This window comes from Pezoporus wallicus, unplaced genomic scaffold, assembly GCF_028554395.1.
Source record: "Pezoporus wallicus isolate ANWC-B61680 ecotype Strahan unplaced genomic scaffold, APGP_CSIRO_Pwel_v1 contig_8723, whole genome shotgun sequence".
In the NCBI taxonomy this organism is placed as follows: domain Eukaryota; kingdom Metazoa; phylum Chordata; class Aves; order Psittaciformes; family Psittacidae; genus Pezoporus; species Pezoporus wallicus.
Window position 1 is genome coordinate 1,253,388 of NW_026635404.1, and position 17,732 is coordinate 1,271,119.

Below are 17,732 nucleotides of genomic sequence, written 5' to 3' on the forward strand. Positions count from 1 at the left end.
TAAGAAGCTAAAGGAAATCAGAAGCGATCTGGCTTTGATCATTCCTGATTCCAGCCATACCCCTGGCAGCAGCCATGTGCCATTGGCAGAGAGCTGGTCTCAGCACAAAAGCAAAGGTGCAAATATCACGTGTCCAGGCTGGACCCAATTCCTCATTAACAGCATGATACCAAACTTTGCCTTCCAGCTTTCATTTGCTCTGGCCCTTCATAGCATCCCTGGATAGTTTCTCAATAGCCTTCTGCAGAACACTTCCTAGGAGCTTTCTCAGTCCATGACAAAAGCGTAGGTTCAGGAGGCACCCAGCTTTTTAATATTTTAATTTATTAATGAAGCCAAGGCCGTTTGCCTCCCTTTTACCATGCAAAGCTCTGAATGAGGACACAGTTAATTTTTCAGATACTCTTTATCATCTCCTCCCTTTTTCATGTTGTTCATTTTTCTATTCCTTTTATTTTAGAAAGAGGCAGAGATAAGATAGGTGCTGGGGGAGGGAAGTAAGGCAGCCTAAGGGGCCAGGAATGCAGCTCCCTCTCCATCCCCTCCGTGCCTTTCTGCACAAGCTCGTGATGCACCACTGCTCTTCAGCACGGTGGCTGGGAGTCCATCACAGCAGATGGTCCAGTGCACACTTGAGCAGGGGAGATGAGTTGGGAAGCTTTGGGGAGGGCCAAAGGGGCATCAGGGATCCAGGTGGAAATGCAGCCTGGGGCCATGCTCTGCCTGGCTCACATTGCCTCTGACAGATGCTCCAGCCCTGCACCAGTTTTCCAACACTGAGACAAAATCCTGTTTGTTCTCACAAGCTTGTATTCTGTCTGGCCACACTGTGACAACCAACAGGAGCAGAGACTTTAAATCTCACCAGGCTGCCAAGTTTTCCTCTGTCTCTTTTAGCCACTCATTCCCACCTGTGTATCCCAGCAGCTACCACTGATTTTACAGGCCATTACTCCTGTCATGAGAGCCCACCCTGCACACAAGTGGGCTGAAGGTAAGCATCCCCCCAAGTCTAGACTGTCCCAGAATGATAGAATCCCAGCCTGATTTGGGTTTCAGCGACCTTAAAGTTCACCAAGCTCCAACCCCTGCCACGGACAGGGACCCCTTCCACTAGAGCAGCTTGCTCCAAGCCCCTGTGTCCAACCTGGCCTTGAACACTGCCAGGGATGGGGCAGCCACAGCTTCTCTGGGCACCCTGTGCCAGCGCCTCAGCACCCTCACAGGGAAGAGCTTCTGCCCAAGAGCTCATCTCAGTCTCCCCTCTGGCAGGTTAAAGCCATTCCCCTTGGCCTGTCCCTACATCCCTTGTCCCAAGCCCCTCTCCAGGTTTCCTGCAGCCCCTTCAAGCACTGGAGCTGCTCTCAGGTCTCCCCTTCAGGAGCCTTCTCTTCTCCAGGCTGACCCAGCCCAGCTCTCTCAGCCTGTCAATATTCCACTCTTCTGCCGTGCAAAGGATCTGAGCAGACTCCAAACCCCACTCCTCATTCAGGAAGAACACCGGCAACTGCCTGGCCCCAAGAGTCTAGCACAGAAGTCACCATCACATGAGCACGGTGAAGATCCTTGGAGGAGGCTCACATATGGCAGGCAGAAGATGCTGAGACTTCTGACAAATATTTATTCTTATCTAATAGGGAAAGCATCCCACTCCCTTCCCTCACAGATCTGTTTTGTGGTCAGGGTCAGTCAAGTGCTCCCTGTCAACTCCTCAAAACACATATGAAGTGTTTCTGCAGGCTTGGGAGTGTTAGCAGCAAGACAGTTTTCTTCCTACAGTTATAGTAATGGAAGGTGGTAGCAAAAACCTTCAAATGTGGAGGCACCCACCCATAAACTGGCTGAGAGGAGAGTTTCCAGAAATAAGGAAGAAGGATTTTCTGCTTCCACAGGGAACATTATGGGCTCTTTCTCTCTTCTTCCCACCCCGCTCTTGTGAGCTCTGGCTGCTCTGTTCCTGGACAAAGGTGGCAGGACTTTGCCTCCGAGTCCCTGGAAGTTATTTGTGCTTCATGAGGTGTTTGTTCTTATCCTGAGAAGCACACAGAGGGTTTGCGGCTGCAATGCCCCATTTGCTTTCTAAAATGTGCTGCACTTTTTCTCTCCAGAAAGCCAATTTTTGCTTATATACCATCAATTTTCTATGCTTTCAGGGCCAGCTGCTCTGGTGACTGACACTCTGTCAGTGTCATGAATTTACTGGTTTAAACAAGGCTAAAAGAAACACACAAATATGCGCTATTCCCTCTAGCTGAGATCAGCTCTTTTTATATGTCCCTTTGGAGTCTCTGTTTAAGACAGAGATCAAGAAGGGGAAGTATATAAAAGAAGCAAATATTTACTGGCAGATTGAAGATTGTTCATCAGCCATTTGTTCTCTGAACCTTGCTCTGCCCCTTCTTATAGTCCATAGTAGTTAAATTAAACCATTCTTGTGATGAAAACCCATTAGCATTTGAACAGAAGTTATGTTTTCCCACAAGAAACTTGCATTTGTAGACTTCAAGTAGCGAGTTTTCCCTTTTTATGGGTACATTATAGGATGCTACAGTTGGTTTATATGTTTTTTTTTTTCATTCCTGCTCACTTGTGATCATTTCTCTTGGCTCCACAGTGTAAAAATGCTGGTAACATGGCTTTTACTTCTAGAAGCACCTTGGGGGCTGCAGGTGCGCCAAGCTCAGCTGCTGCTATTCAAAGACTTCATCACCACTTCTTGATGGATATGTTTCACACTGGCATGGTACCTTACCAAAGTGCATGTGCCTAGAAGCATCAGCAGAGAAGGCTGTAAAGCACTGGAAATGCTGTCCAGGGCTATGCCACACCGGAAGCCATCCCTGTCTCATTCTCTATTGAGGCTGTTTTCCTCCTTTCTGCCTTTAGCTGTGTGCTCTCACTGGTCTGCTGCTGGGAGTCCTTCCATAGATTGTGGCAGCTGTGGGGTGGAGGCATGGAGATGCTGCAGAAGCACCCAGTCAAATGGAGATCTCTGAGCTAAGTCTGCTGTGGTGGGGACAGTTTAATGGCTTTCTTCTTCCTGCTGCCTACAGGCATTATTCACACTGCTCTCCCTCCTCCCTCACGTGAGACCACATCAGAGCAAAGCTGCCCTTTGCTGGTGTATTTCCCTGGGAGCACACACAAATTCCATGGGTTGCTTCGAGGCCCCTTCCAACCCAAACCAGTCTGGGGTTCTGTGGTTCTATACTCATGTTCTCAGGCTCCCAGCACACACTTTCCCCCTTTTACAGCTCCTATTTTGGGTGGGATTAGTTGCTGTCTGCCAGTTTTCCACATCCATACTAGCACACATTACCTGACCTCATGGCATGGAACATGCTACCTACCAATACACTATTTCTCTAGGAATTTTATATCTCCAAGGTCTATTTCTCACAATCAAATCTAAAATGCTGCTTCAGAACCCTGTGTCTGAGTCCCTGGAAGATGTTTTTCCTCCCTCTCACTCCCTGTCCTTGCTTACACTCCTATCCATGTGCTCTACTGCATATAAACCCTCAGATGCACACAAGCTCCCAGGCTTTTGCATTAGAAGAAATGAAGAGGGCTCCAGCAAGGCTGTGTGTGTTACTAAAACAAATGAAAACTAACACTTACACAACTTAAAATCTCCAGAAGAAATTGAAACAAGGCAAAACACGACTTTTTCTCTCTTCTCCTTTGGTTATAAAGCACAGCAAAGGCAGAGAGCAGAGGAGTGTTTTGCCTGCCACACAATAAAGGCATATTCTTTAGGGCATACAGCTCAAAGAGGGAACATTTCATTACAATGGCATCCTGCATAACACACATATGGAACAAACTCAGTCACAAACAGCAATTACATCCCCAGCTCTGATTTAACAGAATTATTAGAGCTGAACTAAAATGCTGTTATCCACCTCTCGGAAATGTTATTACTGAGCACAGATTACATCACCCTGAGAAGGGCAGACAGGGACTGTTGTGGGCAGCCTTTTGCATGGTTTACTCTGGGATTCTGACCTTATCCTTGTCACAGTTTTCACCCAGAAAAAAACTCATCCCCAGAGAAGCCTCCCCACATCCAAACTGCTCAGCATCAATGTTATTCTCAGACAGATCTCTGTGGAAAAAGAGATAAAACCTTTATTTTGGGGACACACACACACACACACAAATACGACCCACAGCCTACCTGCCTCTGATGCTGCTCACTTCTGCTGGAGTGAGTCTTTTGGAGCTATTTTATACATATCAACAGACTGACACAAAGGGCACGAGCTGCCAAAATGACCGTGAGGTGTTTGCTGAGCACATGGCACACTGCTCTGCACTGCTCTGGATGTCCTGTCAGTCAAACGCAATCATCCTTGAATGCGAGGGGAGGCACAGCTCCAGACCCAAACAGTGGAATTCTTGGAGCCAGCAAGCACGCAGACCAGCTCAATCTGAGCAAAGTCTCATTGCAGCAGTTGGTGGGTGTCAGCCATGGCGTGAGCTACGTCACGGAAGGAAGTGTTCAGCCTGGAGAAGGGAAGGCTCCTGAAGGGGAGACCTGAGAGCAGCTCCAGTGCCTGAAGGGGCTGCAGGAAAGCTGGAGAGGGGCTTGGGACAAGGGATGTAGGGACAGGCCAAGGGGAATGGCTTTAACCTGCCCGAGGGGAGACTGAGCTGAGCTCTTAGGCAGAAGCTCTTCCCTGGGAGGGTGCTGAGGCGCTGGCACAGGGTGCCCAGAGAAGCTGTGGCTGCCCCATCCCTGGCAGTGCTCAAGGGCAGGTTGGACACAGGGGCTTGGAGCAAGCTGCTCTAGTGGAAGGGGTCCCTGCCCGTGGCAGGGGTTGGAGCTGGAGGAGCTTTAAGGTCCCTTCCAACACAAACCCATTCAGGATCCTGTGATCCCTACAGATCCCCAAAGCTTTTGTGATGTTTCTGGAAGAGAACGGGTCCCTCTCCAAGCCAAGTCTTGCGCACTGTGAGCCAGTCAGTCCTGTGTCATCAGGGACTTGACCAGCTGGCACAGGCTCCAGCAAGCACATGGCTCTTGCACAGCTGACTGCCCAGAGCATCAGAAAACAGTAAAAATTCAGGCCAGGATCACTCCCAAGCCAAGGGGGAACTTCGTATTCAAAACAGAAGCAGCAGATTGTTCCAACCTGTAAACTGGGAGAGCCTTATTTTTCCTTTTGATTTATTTCAGTGAATTCTGCATTATCAGCTTTCAAAATGCCTTTGCATCGTATCTTCCAGCCTTCTTTACAACCAGGATGGGTAAAAGCTTCCTATTCACTACTGAATACTGAAGCTCTCAAGTAAAACTATTGGCCAGGAGCTGGGCTTTATGGATAATGTTGCATACTGGAAGACTTCCCACAACACCGCAAGGATGGGGAACAGTTCCCTGGCATGGGGTTTGTGTCAGTCCGAACTAGCAACCTGCCAAAAACATGCCCAGTTAATGCAGAGGAGAACAAGTCAAATCCAGTGCAGTGAGCAATATGAGCCCAGGTTGTACTCATGGATCTTTCTGGCATGAGGAAAGATAAAGTGAAGCTAAAAGCTGTGCTGGCTTTCCTCATAAGTGACCAAGGGAACACCTCCTTTCATTATCTGTTGACTCCACTAAACTACAGCAGTTGTCCTTGACTTTGCACCCCCCTGCAAGCTTCAAGAAGCTGTAAGAGGCTTCAGGAAATATCAATTTTAGGTTCTGTTGACTTATAAAAATTACTTTGTGACAGTAAAATACAGGACTGCACTGCTGGAGGGTCTTGCCAGCAATGTGGGTTATTTTTTAGGCTGAGAAAGTTGGGGCTGTTGAGCCTGGAGAAGAGAAGCTGAGTGGAGACCTCAGAGCAGCTTCCAGTGTGTGAAGGGGGCTACAAGGATGCTGGGGAGGGACGCTTCATCAGGGACTGCAGTGACAGGACAAGGGGTGATGGGTTAAAACTGAAACAGGGGAACTTTAGATCGTATATAAGGAAGAAATTATTTCCTGTTAGGGTGGTGAGGCACTGGAATGGGTTGCCCAGGGAAGTTGTGAATGCTCCATCCCTGGTGGTGTTCAAGGCCAGGTTGGACAGAGCCTTGGGTGACATGGTTTAGTGTGAGATGTCCCTGCCCATGGCAGGGAGGTTGGAACTGGATGATTTTAAGGTCCTTTCCAACCCTAACTATTCTATGTGCATTGGGGGTGATAGAGAGACAGTGATGAGTTTATCACTGGGATGCCTAAATAAAAAACACTTTCAAAGACAGGATTAAATTAATAGGAAAATAAATTTCACCATCTCTCCAAGGCTCCAAACGCATGTGTTGGCTAGAGATAACCTACTGAAGCACCTGGTTTGTGGAGGTAACAGCTCTGCTCCCATGGTCTTTCTCATCAGCTGTACCCAGTCACACACACGTCTTGAAGCAGGCTCTGAAGCTCCAAAAAGAGCAAACACTGAAGCTCCAAAAGGACACCCCTTTCCTCTACAGAATAGCAGAGGGAAGAGACCCCATGGATGTTGTCCTTTATGCAACAGGGATGAGGAGCTCACACAAACAACAGACTTCCCGTATTACTGTATGCCCTAATCCCTGCGCTGAAGCTTTCCTCCTTGGCACAGAAGGAAGAGAAAGAAAGCATGGAAGGAGAAAAGGAATGAAAAGGGACTCTAATTCCTTTCCCTTGAGGACATAAGGATCTCTTTCCATCACGGGTGCAATCTGAAGCCATGCCATCATGTAAACCACAGTGAAAGCACAAGCAAATCAAGACTGGCTAATACCTCCATAGAAAACTTAACCTGGTTGCACTCCTTGCCCAGTGAGTAGAAGAAAGCCACTACCACACCTGCAAGAACCCAAACTGGCTTGGGGTTCCCGTTCAGAGGAGTCTCAGGCACTCAAATCCCAGTGTGACTGAAAACCAGTTGTTGCCATCAGTATTAGGGAGAGCTGTGTCGCTGCACCTCTGCACTTGCAGTGGTGACACTGCAGCTCTAACACTGCACAGGGCTAATGATGGACCAGAGCTGAGCAGAGTCAGAGCATGACCAACTGCATAGAGGGGCTCTATGCAGCTCTATACATCCATGGGATCCTTGAAGCCCAGGCTGTCAAAAATTAATGACAAATAAGCCCTTAATCTTCTGCACCCTTAAGCACATGCTATAATTGCAGAGCCGGGGATACAGAAGGAGCTCAAGTTTCAGCATGACTCAGGGAAAGGAGAAAAGTTTCCTTCTGTTTTTTACCAAGCCATGAATCAGTTCACTTATCCCTAGTACTCACACATTCCCACAACACCCTATCAGGGAAACAAAACACAGACTGAGGACTGTTTTATCATCCTGCTGGATTTCGTAGCAAGGAAACAATTACTGCAGGCTGATTTAAACTATCCTATACAGAGAATATCAGTCACGATTAAATGCTGCAGGTTTTCACAGCAATGTGTCTACAGCTTTATCTAGTTCAGTGATTAGCCTGCTCACTCAATGTGCAGAAGCAGCAGCTTTCATTTCTTTCCCTGCCAGCCAGCACTCGAGGCAATCCTCTTCCTCCCTGGTAAGCACCTAAGCACCATTCTATGTCTTCTCTGATCCCTTACAGTCCATCCTTTATCCACGCTGCAATGAGTGTTGACATTATACAGTGAGTGCACTTGTCCCCAGATCCCTTCATGCTGGCAGGTCTGTTGGTTATATCCGGAAGAACTCCTGTACTTAAACCCAGTCCCACCTGAGGAAGGACTGAGGATCTCTTAGGCTTCAGTGCATGAATCTCTCTTGCTCTGCTGGGACATGGCCAGTCTTGGCAATCCTCCCTGTTTCCACCTGGTTAACAGTAGTAAAAAAGGAAAGAGAATAGAAACAAGAGGAAAAGCCAGGATTTCCCAAGCAGGAATCTCCAGGCACTTGTCCTTCAGTGCCTAAGTGGTGATGCTGTTGCAGCCCAGAGAATATGGGTTCTGCTGTTACCAGTGAAAATCCACAGAGTTTGTAATGACCGGACACTGTGGGGTCTTGGGGCCGGGCTGGGCTTGCCTAGACCTGAGCTGCTCCTGGCTGGTTGGGCTGTGATAGGAACACCGTGTCTGTCACCTACCCTGGGCTGGCTCCACCTGTAGCAACAGCCCAACAAAGCCCGGTTGTCCATGGAGGCAAACTGATGACCCAGCCAGAGAGATGTGGGAAGAACAGGCATAACAGCAGAGACCCAAGGGAAGTTAAATCAGTTCATACATCCATTTGGAGGGTAAAATAAATTACAGAATCACACAATGGTTTGGGTTGGAAAGGACCTTAAGATCATCCAGTCCCAACCCCCTGCCATGGGCAGGGTTACCTTCACTAGAGCAGGTTGCTCAAATGAGTCTTACCGCATTAATTTGAGCTGTAAGCACTAGTACTGCTGTAACTGTTCTGTGTGTTTTGATTAGAGTGGTAAAATGTAAACTAACAGCACACTTTCAGCTTCACACACAAGGTAAGTTCCCTTTGGCTATGTAGGATTTTGAGCTCCCACCCACTGCCCCTCATTGCTGAAGTGTCACAGGCAACACAACAAGGGCAAAGGGTCTGCACTTTCTAACTTGCAAGCTGGGTTTCTTACTTTGCTGCCAGAGCTGAAAGCTTCACTTGCTGTGACAAGTTAGTACTGATCCTCCTCCTCTCCACAGGAACCGGTGTCTCTCCCTATCCCTGGTCAAAACTATGCCGGATTTTAGTCTGTCCGTGCAGCACCAATAAACCTTTAAGCTTCACAATAAGTGGGGTTGGAACTGGATGATCTTAAGGCTCTTTCCAACCCAAACCAGTCTGATTCTATGAGTCTATAATACTTTGGTGTTATTAAGTCAAAGCTTCAAAGAACACATCTTATGCTCCGCTTCTAATTGAGGTAATAAATAGAGGTGGCAGAGCTGCTACAGTGAGCCCCAGGTGACCTTAGGTAACTCCAGGTAACCCAGGGTACCTCAAGTGATCTGGATGCTGGAGGTACTCATGGCTCAGACTTTTGGCTGTGTTAAAACCAAGGGGTAGAACTCTGCTTCCTGAGGACAACACGCATGCATTGGCAGTTCATGAAGAAAATAGAAATAATGGAGGACCAATGGCAACCCCTGGTGGGATGGGGAGAAGAACTGGCAAAACCGTAAAACCTTATCTCAACTGAGGAGTTTTATAATGAAAATAAAGCAAAATATTAATATCAATATTGATGTTAATATTATTAATAATAGTAGTAGTGGCAATAATACTGATAATGATGATGATGGCTGGCCCATCCCTGGCAGTGCTCAAGGCCAGGTTGGACACAGGGGCTTGGAGCAAGCTGCTCTAGTGGAAGGTGTCCCTGCCTGTGGCAGAGGGTTGGAAACTGGATGGGCTTTAAGGTCCCTTCCAACACAAATCCACCTGGGATTCTATGCTAATTAAATGGAGAGGGAGAGGGAGAGGGAGAGGGAGAGGGAGAGGGAGAGAGAGGAATAAAACCCAAACCAGACAAGTGATGCACAATACACAAAGTGCACAATACAGGCTGGGCTGACTGATGTCCAGCCCGTCCCCAAGCAGTGATCAACGGCTCCCAGACAACTCCCCTCAGTTTCTATCCCAAGCATGACGTGCTGTGGGATGGAGTACCCCTTTGGCTAGTTTGGGTCTGGTCCCTGCCTCTGCTTCCTCCTGGCTTCTTGTGTGCTTCCTCACCGGCAGAGCAGGAGACTGCAAAGTCCTTGACCAGGGTAAGTGCTACTGAGCAACAACTAAACCATTGGTGTGTTATCAGCATTGTTCTCAGACTAAAGCCAAAACACAGCACTGCACCAGCTGCTAGGAAGAGAATTAACTCTATCCCAGATGAAACCAGGACACAAAGCCTCTCCTGTTTGCTGTAATTCTCTACAGCCCCTCTTTCTTCACCCACACTTCCACAGCTTTCCTATGGGAAGAGCAGCAATTGCCTACATGGAAAAGTAATCTGAGGGAAGTGTTGAGTGCTTTTCCCATTCTCTGTAATCTGACTTACCAAGTGGAAGCAGCAAGAAAGTGTTACTCCTCTGATACAATAGGTGCTCAGAAAATTACAGCAAGAACCTACACACCAGAGAAACCCTTCTGCAAAGCAGATGAGAATGTTGTTAGAAGATTACACTGAAGATGGAAAGTCTCCAGAGGTTCAGAGAGATGGCATCATCTTCAAATCAAACCTCAAGACTGTTTTGTCGCGTGTTGGGATTCTGTGTTGCACGGACTTTTGGAACTTCAGCCCTTTATTTCCAAATGAATACCATCTCTTGAGATAACTAAGTGAAACTGGGTGATTCTCAGTGCTTAACTGGCTTTAGAACAGCAATTTTATTTTGAGATGAAGATATTAATTTCAGAAGTGTTTTAAATGCTTGCATTTACAATAATCTTCTTGAATAAAGAAGATACAAAACTTCAGATACTGTCCCCAAATGTATTTAGTTTATGGAGTTACTTCTCAATAAACAGAGTATTTAGAAATACATGGTGCACATGTACATCAGCACTGCAGCCTGCACATTGTGCAAGGACTTCCAGGGGAAAAGGATGATGGTGACTCATTTTTCCTTCTGGGTAAGGCAGGAAAAGGGAATGTACCCGCTGCTGTCTCACTTCACTCTGAAAAGCTGAGTCCTTAACGTACATGATCTCAGGAAGTCTCTGGGAGACTGGGGCTAAAAGGAGAGGAAGTAACTGTGTGGATATCTTAGCCTCAGTCATCCTCTGAAGGCCTTGGTCCTGTCACTAGGAACAGAAAGGGCAGAGGAGGTAAAAAACAGGCCTGTCATTAAAAAATGAGATTTTATTATTAAGACGTGTGGGTTTTTTTTCTTTTTAAGGTGGGGAAAACCTTCATTTGAAAGATTCAATAGAATACAACTTACTAAGGAACATTGCTGGAAATGGAAACGAGGAGAATTTATGAGGGGAGAAAAAGTGGCATGAGTGATGGAGCACTCCATTTTCCCCAGGTACAGGAGAAAAGGGAAATGGCTTCAGGTGCTCTCTGCTCATGTGCTGAGCCTGCGAATTCACAGCAGGCTGTGAGCATTCCTGCTCTCAAGTGCTAGGACATATTCCTGCCTCAAGTGTAAATATGCATGGAGACTCCAAGATGCTCCACTCTCTATTCCCATCCTGGCTTCTCATGTGGAGCCCCAGAGCTGATTTTCTCACTGGTATTACACAATCCCCACCGATGATCTTTAATCTGTTCCTGCGCATTCAGGGTATGGCTACAGAGAGATCAACTATTTGTCCTGGCTCTGTTCTGAATTCAAACACATTTGAAAGCTATAGAGAAAACCAGCCTGAGAAAAAGGAGAATGGCAAATGGTGCAGTACATTACACTCAACGAGAACAGCAGGTTCCTGTAGGCTCCTGGTCTAATACAGATCTATCCTGAAACTCTCCTGTCGCTGCTTGCTTTTCTTTAAACAGAAGGTGAGAGCACCAGAGGGTTCAATACAGGAATCACTAGTTGCCTGTTTAATACTCTCACCACTGCTGGCTCTCACCCCTCCTGCTGTGCTCCTCTCATCAGCAATGCTGCACTGACACTGCAGGAACTTGGCGACGTCCAGGAGCACAGGAGGGGGCCACTTGGACACGTCTCCAGTGTTCGGCAGCACATCCCGCGTTTCCTAATGCAGACACGTGTAGGAACCTCATAAGGTCAGCAGGTGCCTTCCAGCAGGGAAAATGGGGAGAAGTGAGTGTTTGGTAGTGCTGCAGGTGCGTTAACAACCAGACATTTCTGCGCGAGTCAGGGCAGGACACATGAGACTGGTTTTGGTTTAAAACCGCTTCTTTCTCCTGAATTAACAAGAAGCTCTTCCCTGTGAGGGTGCTGAGGCGCTGGCACAGGGTGCCCAGAGAAGCTGTGGCTGCCCCATCCCTGGCAGTGTTCAAGGCCAGGTTGGACACAGGGGCTTGGAGCAAGCTGCTCTAGTGGAAGGTGTCCCTGGGCTGGAACTGGATGAGCTTTAAACCTTTTCCAACCCAAACCATTGTAGGGTTCTGTTAATTGCTTCAGCAGCCTGTATCTGCCCCTCCTCCCCCCAAGCTCCTGCTTATCTCTGTTGGGTTTTTGTTTCCTCTTCTTGGTCCTGCCTCACATGGGGTAAACAGTGTGTTACTTGAGAATGGATGCTCTATGCTGGTGCTCTCCATGCTGGACAGGGAGCACGGGACATGCACAGCTATCTGCACAGAGTGCCTTTCTATCTCCATGCTCATTTCAGGCAGCATCAACAATTCCCCAAGACTGCAGATTCCTAGAGGTAGATGTAAGTTGCACTGGTGCCATCTGTTTACTTGTTTAAATGCTTACAAAGAGTGGCTTCTGGGTATTTGATCTGGTTTTATATGGTAATTCCAGTGCTTACTCACAGAGATCTCCATAGCTAGGAGGAATGTTGGTAAATAGCACTATGCAGAGCTCTACACTCGTGTAACATCCGCTTTTATTGGGGTTGGATATGCAGGAATATGACAGGGGCACATTCCCAAAGTACAGTGAAGCAATCTAATGGCACAACTTGTACTGCTGATAATGAGAGACACAAGGCCAGCAACTCCCTGTGCTGTGCTTTGAAACTGTGCCCTGGGGTGCCTTTCAGCATGGGCTGCTCGAAGCCTAATCCAGTTCCTAGCAATGCTGTGCCTCTGAACACTGTTATGTGATCTCTGGATGCAGAAAGGGAGCTAAGCCGGCCAAGCTATGCTGCTTCTGCTGGAGATTTGCTGATCTCATTTAGACAGGGCCTAATATTCCCCTTCTAATTAATTTATTCTGTTAGCCTGCAACTGAACTGCCTTTTGTTCTTCAGGAGCTCCTCAAAAATTAGATGCAATACCTAATGGAATTTAATTATATAGGCTAGGGGAAAGTGATTAAGGGCAAAGGGAGGGCTGATCACACCACACATCTTCAAGGGTAATAGCAGAAGGGAAAGCGGAGGCTACTTCTTCTCAGTTGGAGGAGGGATACTAAGGAGTGACTGACTCCAGCAGGAACTTTAAGGATCGAGATGAACGTTCTTTGATCTCTGGATGCTTTGCAAGGGTCAGACGTGTATTCCTAGAGCTGTTCAGATCTGTCTTCAGGTACCATTACAGTGAAATTAGGTCTGCACATCACCCTTGGCTTTGTGCAGCACAGCCCGATTCTGATGCTCTTTAATCCCCTTGGGAGCTGTAACAGGGAGAACAGGCTGAAAGCAAAGGATCCATCAAGAAGCTAAACACAAAGGCTTGACCCCTGGACCACATATCCCGGTTCTCAGGGGGAGAACTGAGTTACACAGATGCTAAATGTGAAGGGGATTCAGGAGTGAGGGCTCTTAGGCTAAATTTGAATGGAAATGGTGCAAAACTGCACAATTCCACCAGAGTCTGGTCACCACAGCTATGCCAAACTCTACTCCATGGCATAGGAATAACTCTTACTCAGGGGAAAGTTGTAGAATTGCAGAAAAGGCTGGCTAAGGAAAGAAACAGCAAAGTGGAGAGAGAGGAGAAGAAGAACTGGGGCAAATAAGGATGCCGGATGACAAGGAACCATTCAGACTCCTGGGAACTGTCTACAGCAACACAAGTGAAGGTATTCAATGATAACGTGGGTAACCACCAGGCTGTAGAAAGCACAAAGTACAGCCCATTCCAGGCACACCCTGCATTTTAAGGTACTTGAATAGCACTGATGTTCTGGAATCATATGCCAGCACATCTTATATGGAGCTGGGCTCTGAAATGGTAGGGAGAGAGGTGGCTGGGATCCAAGGTGTCCATGAAAGCCATCAGAAGTAATGGCTTCCATCATCCAGGGGAGAGTTTCCCAGGGCAAGGGTGGCTGCAGGCTCTGGGGCACTGCACTGATCCAGGGACAGGCCATTGAGTGGCTGTAAAATCAGTGACAAGGAACGTGTCTCTGCTCCCAAACTGGCAGGATCCTCTTGCGAAGGCACACTGGGGATGTGGAAGAGGTGCAAGGGGAAGAGTGTATCCTAATGTCACCACGTAGGTTAAGTCCTAAACCAGCTGGAAATGGAAGAAGATTGTGTCCAACTATTTTGCCTTAAACAAGCTGTTTGAAGCACTGGTACCCAGCAGCCTGCCGCGTACCACAGAAGACCTTTTTAGACCCAACACACAAGCCTTGTTCTACTTAAGAAACACATCCCCAGGTGGGAATTCAGCAGCACAGGGTCAGGGAAAGCAGTGCAGAACGTGGCTTTGCTCCCAGCAATATCTCTGGTGCCACAGGAGGCACCAGACCTTAGGGCAGTGATAAGGAAGCTCAAAGGATTACGCTTAATGCTTTGAGACTACGTCTGCCAAGGGGGAGCATCCTGTCCCTGTCCTGGTTAGCAGTAGCTGGTTGAGAAGAGTCCTTGTGCTAACGAGCACCCTAGGGCAGCAGCAGAGAAAAAGGACCTCCCTGCTGAATGAGGACCCCTGAGCAGGACATCAGCACTTCCACAGTGTGCAGCAAACGCATTCCTGCCTGAGTCATTTCTCTCACAAACACCAGACCTGTCAGGCTGCCTCTGACTGTCAATGATAATGTCTGTCTGACTGAGGAGCTGATGGGGGCCACTCAGAGCCCATCCTGCTGCAAACAGAGGCCCATCTCCCAAAGCAACCTGTGATTTATCAATAAAGCATCTCTTCCACAAGCTTTCAGGAGTTTTATGCTGCTGCAGCCACGCTGCTGCTCTCAGCCCAGCCAGCCGGACACAGCAAGAGGAGCTACTACCCTCCTTCTGATCTGAGGTCAGCAAGCCCAAGCATACCCAGGTCTGCATGTTCCTCCCCAGATAATCTCTCAACCAACAGAGAGGTCAAAGCTATCCCACTTGCAGAGCTACTTCAGCACAGCCACACGGTCCGGAAGAGCCTGCAGTAAGTGCTCTCAGATTGTACGAGAGAGAACCAGAAGCTGCTATGAAAACAGCAATGCAGTGAGGTGCTTCCCAGCTCACCACCTCTGTCTGCAGCAGTGGGTGGCTCCCAGACAGTCTGCACAGGTGGATGTGCCAGGGATTATCCTGCCTCCTGATGCACCAAGCTGCTGGGTCTGCTCAGAGACACTGAACACTTTGGACTGGGAGGTTTGGCTGCTGCAGAACCTGGTTCTGGCAGCATGAAGAACAGCACGAGTGAGTCCTTCCTGAGCTCGAGAGCAAATGAGATGCTCTCTAAGAGCGTGGTTCCATGTCAGTATCACTAGGAGAAACGAGAACTAAGTAAGACACAACTGTGTAAATTGACAGTGTCAGGTCTCAGGATGACCTGGGCACCAATTTCCTGCTAGAAAAGTGAATCCTTCTGATGTTTTTTCACTCTGAGTCAAAGCTTAGCTCATTGGCTTTTCCTTCACATGGAAATGCCCTCTGATCTTACCCAGCAGCATACACCAGCTTGGCCTTTTCCCAGTATTTGAAAGGATTTTAGATGTGTGCACAAGATTTTAATGTAATCAACTTGCTATCCAGGGTGAACGCTGTGAAGCAGGAAGAATGCACCAAATTGGGAAGCCTGAGAAGAAGAAACACTGAACGGACTCAAAAGTTAAAGAGATCACACACTAATTAAACAAAGCTGGATTGGGTAATGCTTGCTAATGGTACAATAATCTCTCCAGTCGGAGCTGTGGATCTGTTTTGCAGCTTCCCAGTTTCTTGGTTTTCTGTTGGGCTTGTTTTACAGTTTTACAGTTTCATGGCTGTTATCATAGAATGGATTGGGTTGGAAAGGACTAACATCATTTAATTCCAATCCCCTGCTGTGGGCAGGGATGCCTCACGCTAGACCATGTCACCCAAGGCTCTGTCCAACCTGCCTTGATCTCATAAACATGACAGTTCTGGCACAGATCTGCCAGTGGTGACATTAATGACCAACAATGACCTCTTCCGATTCAGCAGTCCACCAGCGTGCGTGTGCCTGGCCTGTATTGCTGAGTATCTTTTAGAAAGGGGAATGATAGTGAGTGTGTATTGAGATAGAAGAACAAGGTTTGGAAGGGAAAACAATTCAGACTCCAGTTTGGGCTGGGAAATGTTTTCACTAGTGCTATAGCATGTTTCAGGAGAAAACCTAAGATTTCTCAGGTGTTTTATTGCCATTTCTGTCCTGTCACTAGTCCTTACGGCAGCCTGTACAGCCCAGTATAGAATCATGGTTTGGGTTGGAAGGGACCTTAAAGCTCCTCCAGCTCCAACCCCTGCCACGGGCAGGGACCCCTTCCACTGGAGCAGCTTGCTCCAAGCCCCTGTGTCCAACCTGGCCTTGAACACTGCCAGGGATGGGGCAGCCACAGCTTCTCTGGGCACCCTGTGCCAGCGCCTCAGCACCCTCACAGGGAAGAGCTTCTGCCTTAGATCTAACCTGAAATTCCCCTGTTTAAGTATGGCAACCTTCCCCCCTAAACAGCACTAGGAACAAACATAAATCCAAGTGCAGGGTACTGTGGAACTACACCCAGGCCGTGTCATCCCACACCAACACCCCCTCTGTGCTCAGAGAACTGGCAGTGTGAGCAAAATAAAACACAAGGTATTTGGAGACTAATGTTTCTGCATCTATTTTGGGTTAAAGTGACATTAAGCTGCTGAATGCGAGTTTGTCTCTGTGCCTGAGCCACAAGCAAAGAGGAACCAGAAGACATCAAGAAGCCCCAGCTGTTTAATTCAGCACAGGCTTCGAGCTTTGGGGATCTCAGGCAAAGCTGGCTGGAAACCAGGGCTGAAATTGCACAGAAAGTGAATTGCCTGATCATTAGAAAGAAAATGAAAGAATCAAGCCAATCAAACACTTCACTCTGGACTTCTATTATTTCCATACTATTTTTAGGTGAGAGCATATTGAAACCACAACTTGTTTTGAGCAGGAAACCTTGCCTTTTTCATTCGGAGCAAGTCAACATTAAATGCATCAGTGCACTGAGAAGGAAACTCAAGGAAGAAAACACACTGAGAAATATAACAGAGCTGTCTGCTGCTCTTAGAGACATGTCATCTTCTGGGCCAATGCTACGGGCAAGAGCCAGCAGAGCCATGCCACAGTGCTCTGCAGCTGGGATTTGGAGAGTGCAAGAAGCCTGAAATGCTGAAGGAAAACTGCCCTTGGGATCCCAGAGTATCCTGATAATACTGGAGGCTAACCAAAGAATTTAGAAATATTGAATCCCAGCCTGGTTTGGGTCGAAGGGACCTTAAAGCTCCTCCAGCTCCAACCCCTGCCACGGGCAGGGACCCCTTCCACTAGAGCAGCTTGCTCCAAGCCCCTGTGTCCAACCTGCCCTTGAGCACTGCCAGGGATGGGGCAGCCACAGCTTCTCTGGGCACCCTGTGCCAGCGCCTCAGCACCCTCACAGGGAAGAGCTTCTGCCTAAGAGCTCAGCTCAGTCTCCCCTCTGGCAGGTTAAAGCCATTCCCCTTGGCCTGTCCCTACAGGCCCTTGTCCCAAGCCCCTCTCCAGGTTTCCTGTACCCCCTTTAGGCACTGGAAGACTGTTTTAAGAAGTTGTGTTTTATAAACTTTGACTCTGGGACGGGGCGGGGTGATCTTCCTAAACAGGCATGTTATCCTCTGTCTTATTAGGGAAACTTAATTTGATCTGTGGTTCTGTCATAGACTCTTCACTAGAGTTTTGTGACAGCACAGGAGTCTCTGGATGAAGATCACCAGGTACCCCCATACCTCAGTTCACGTCTGAAA

The 17,732-nt window shown here is 47.9% G+C and overlaps 1 protein-coding gene and 1 long non-coding RNA gene across 4 annotated transcripts in view; one reads left to right on the top strand and one right to left on the bottom strand.

The window, feature by feature from the left end:
* SHISA6 (shisa family member 6) overlaps positions 1-17,732 on the bottom strand; it is a 224,798-nt gene that overhangs the window by 166,897 nt on the left and 40,169 nt on the right. The gene's annotated exons all lie outside the window — the stretch shown is intronic.
* On the top strand, positions 8,120-10,424 carry LOC130606867 (uncharacterized). The gene is made up of 2 exons (XR_008974091.1): positions 8,120-8,229; positions 10,049-10,424. It is a non-coding gene; the product is annotated as an uncharacterized LOC130606867 (long non-coding RNA).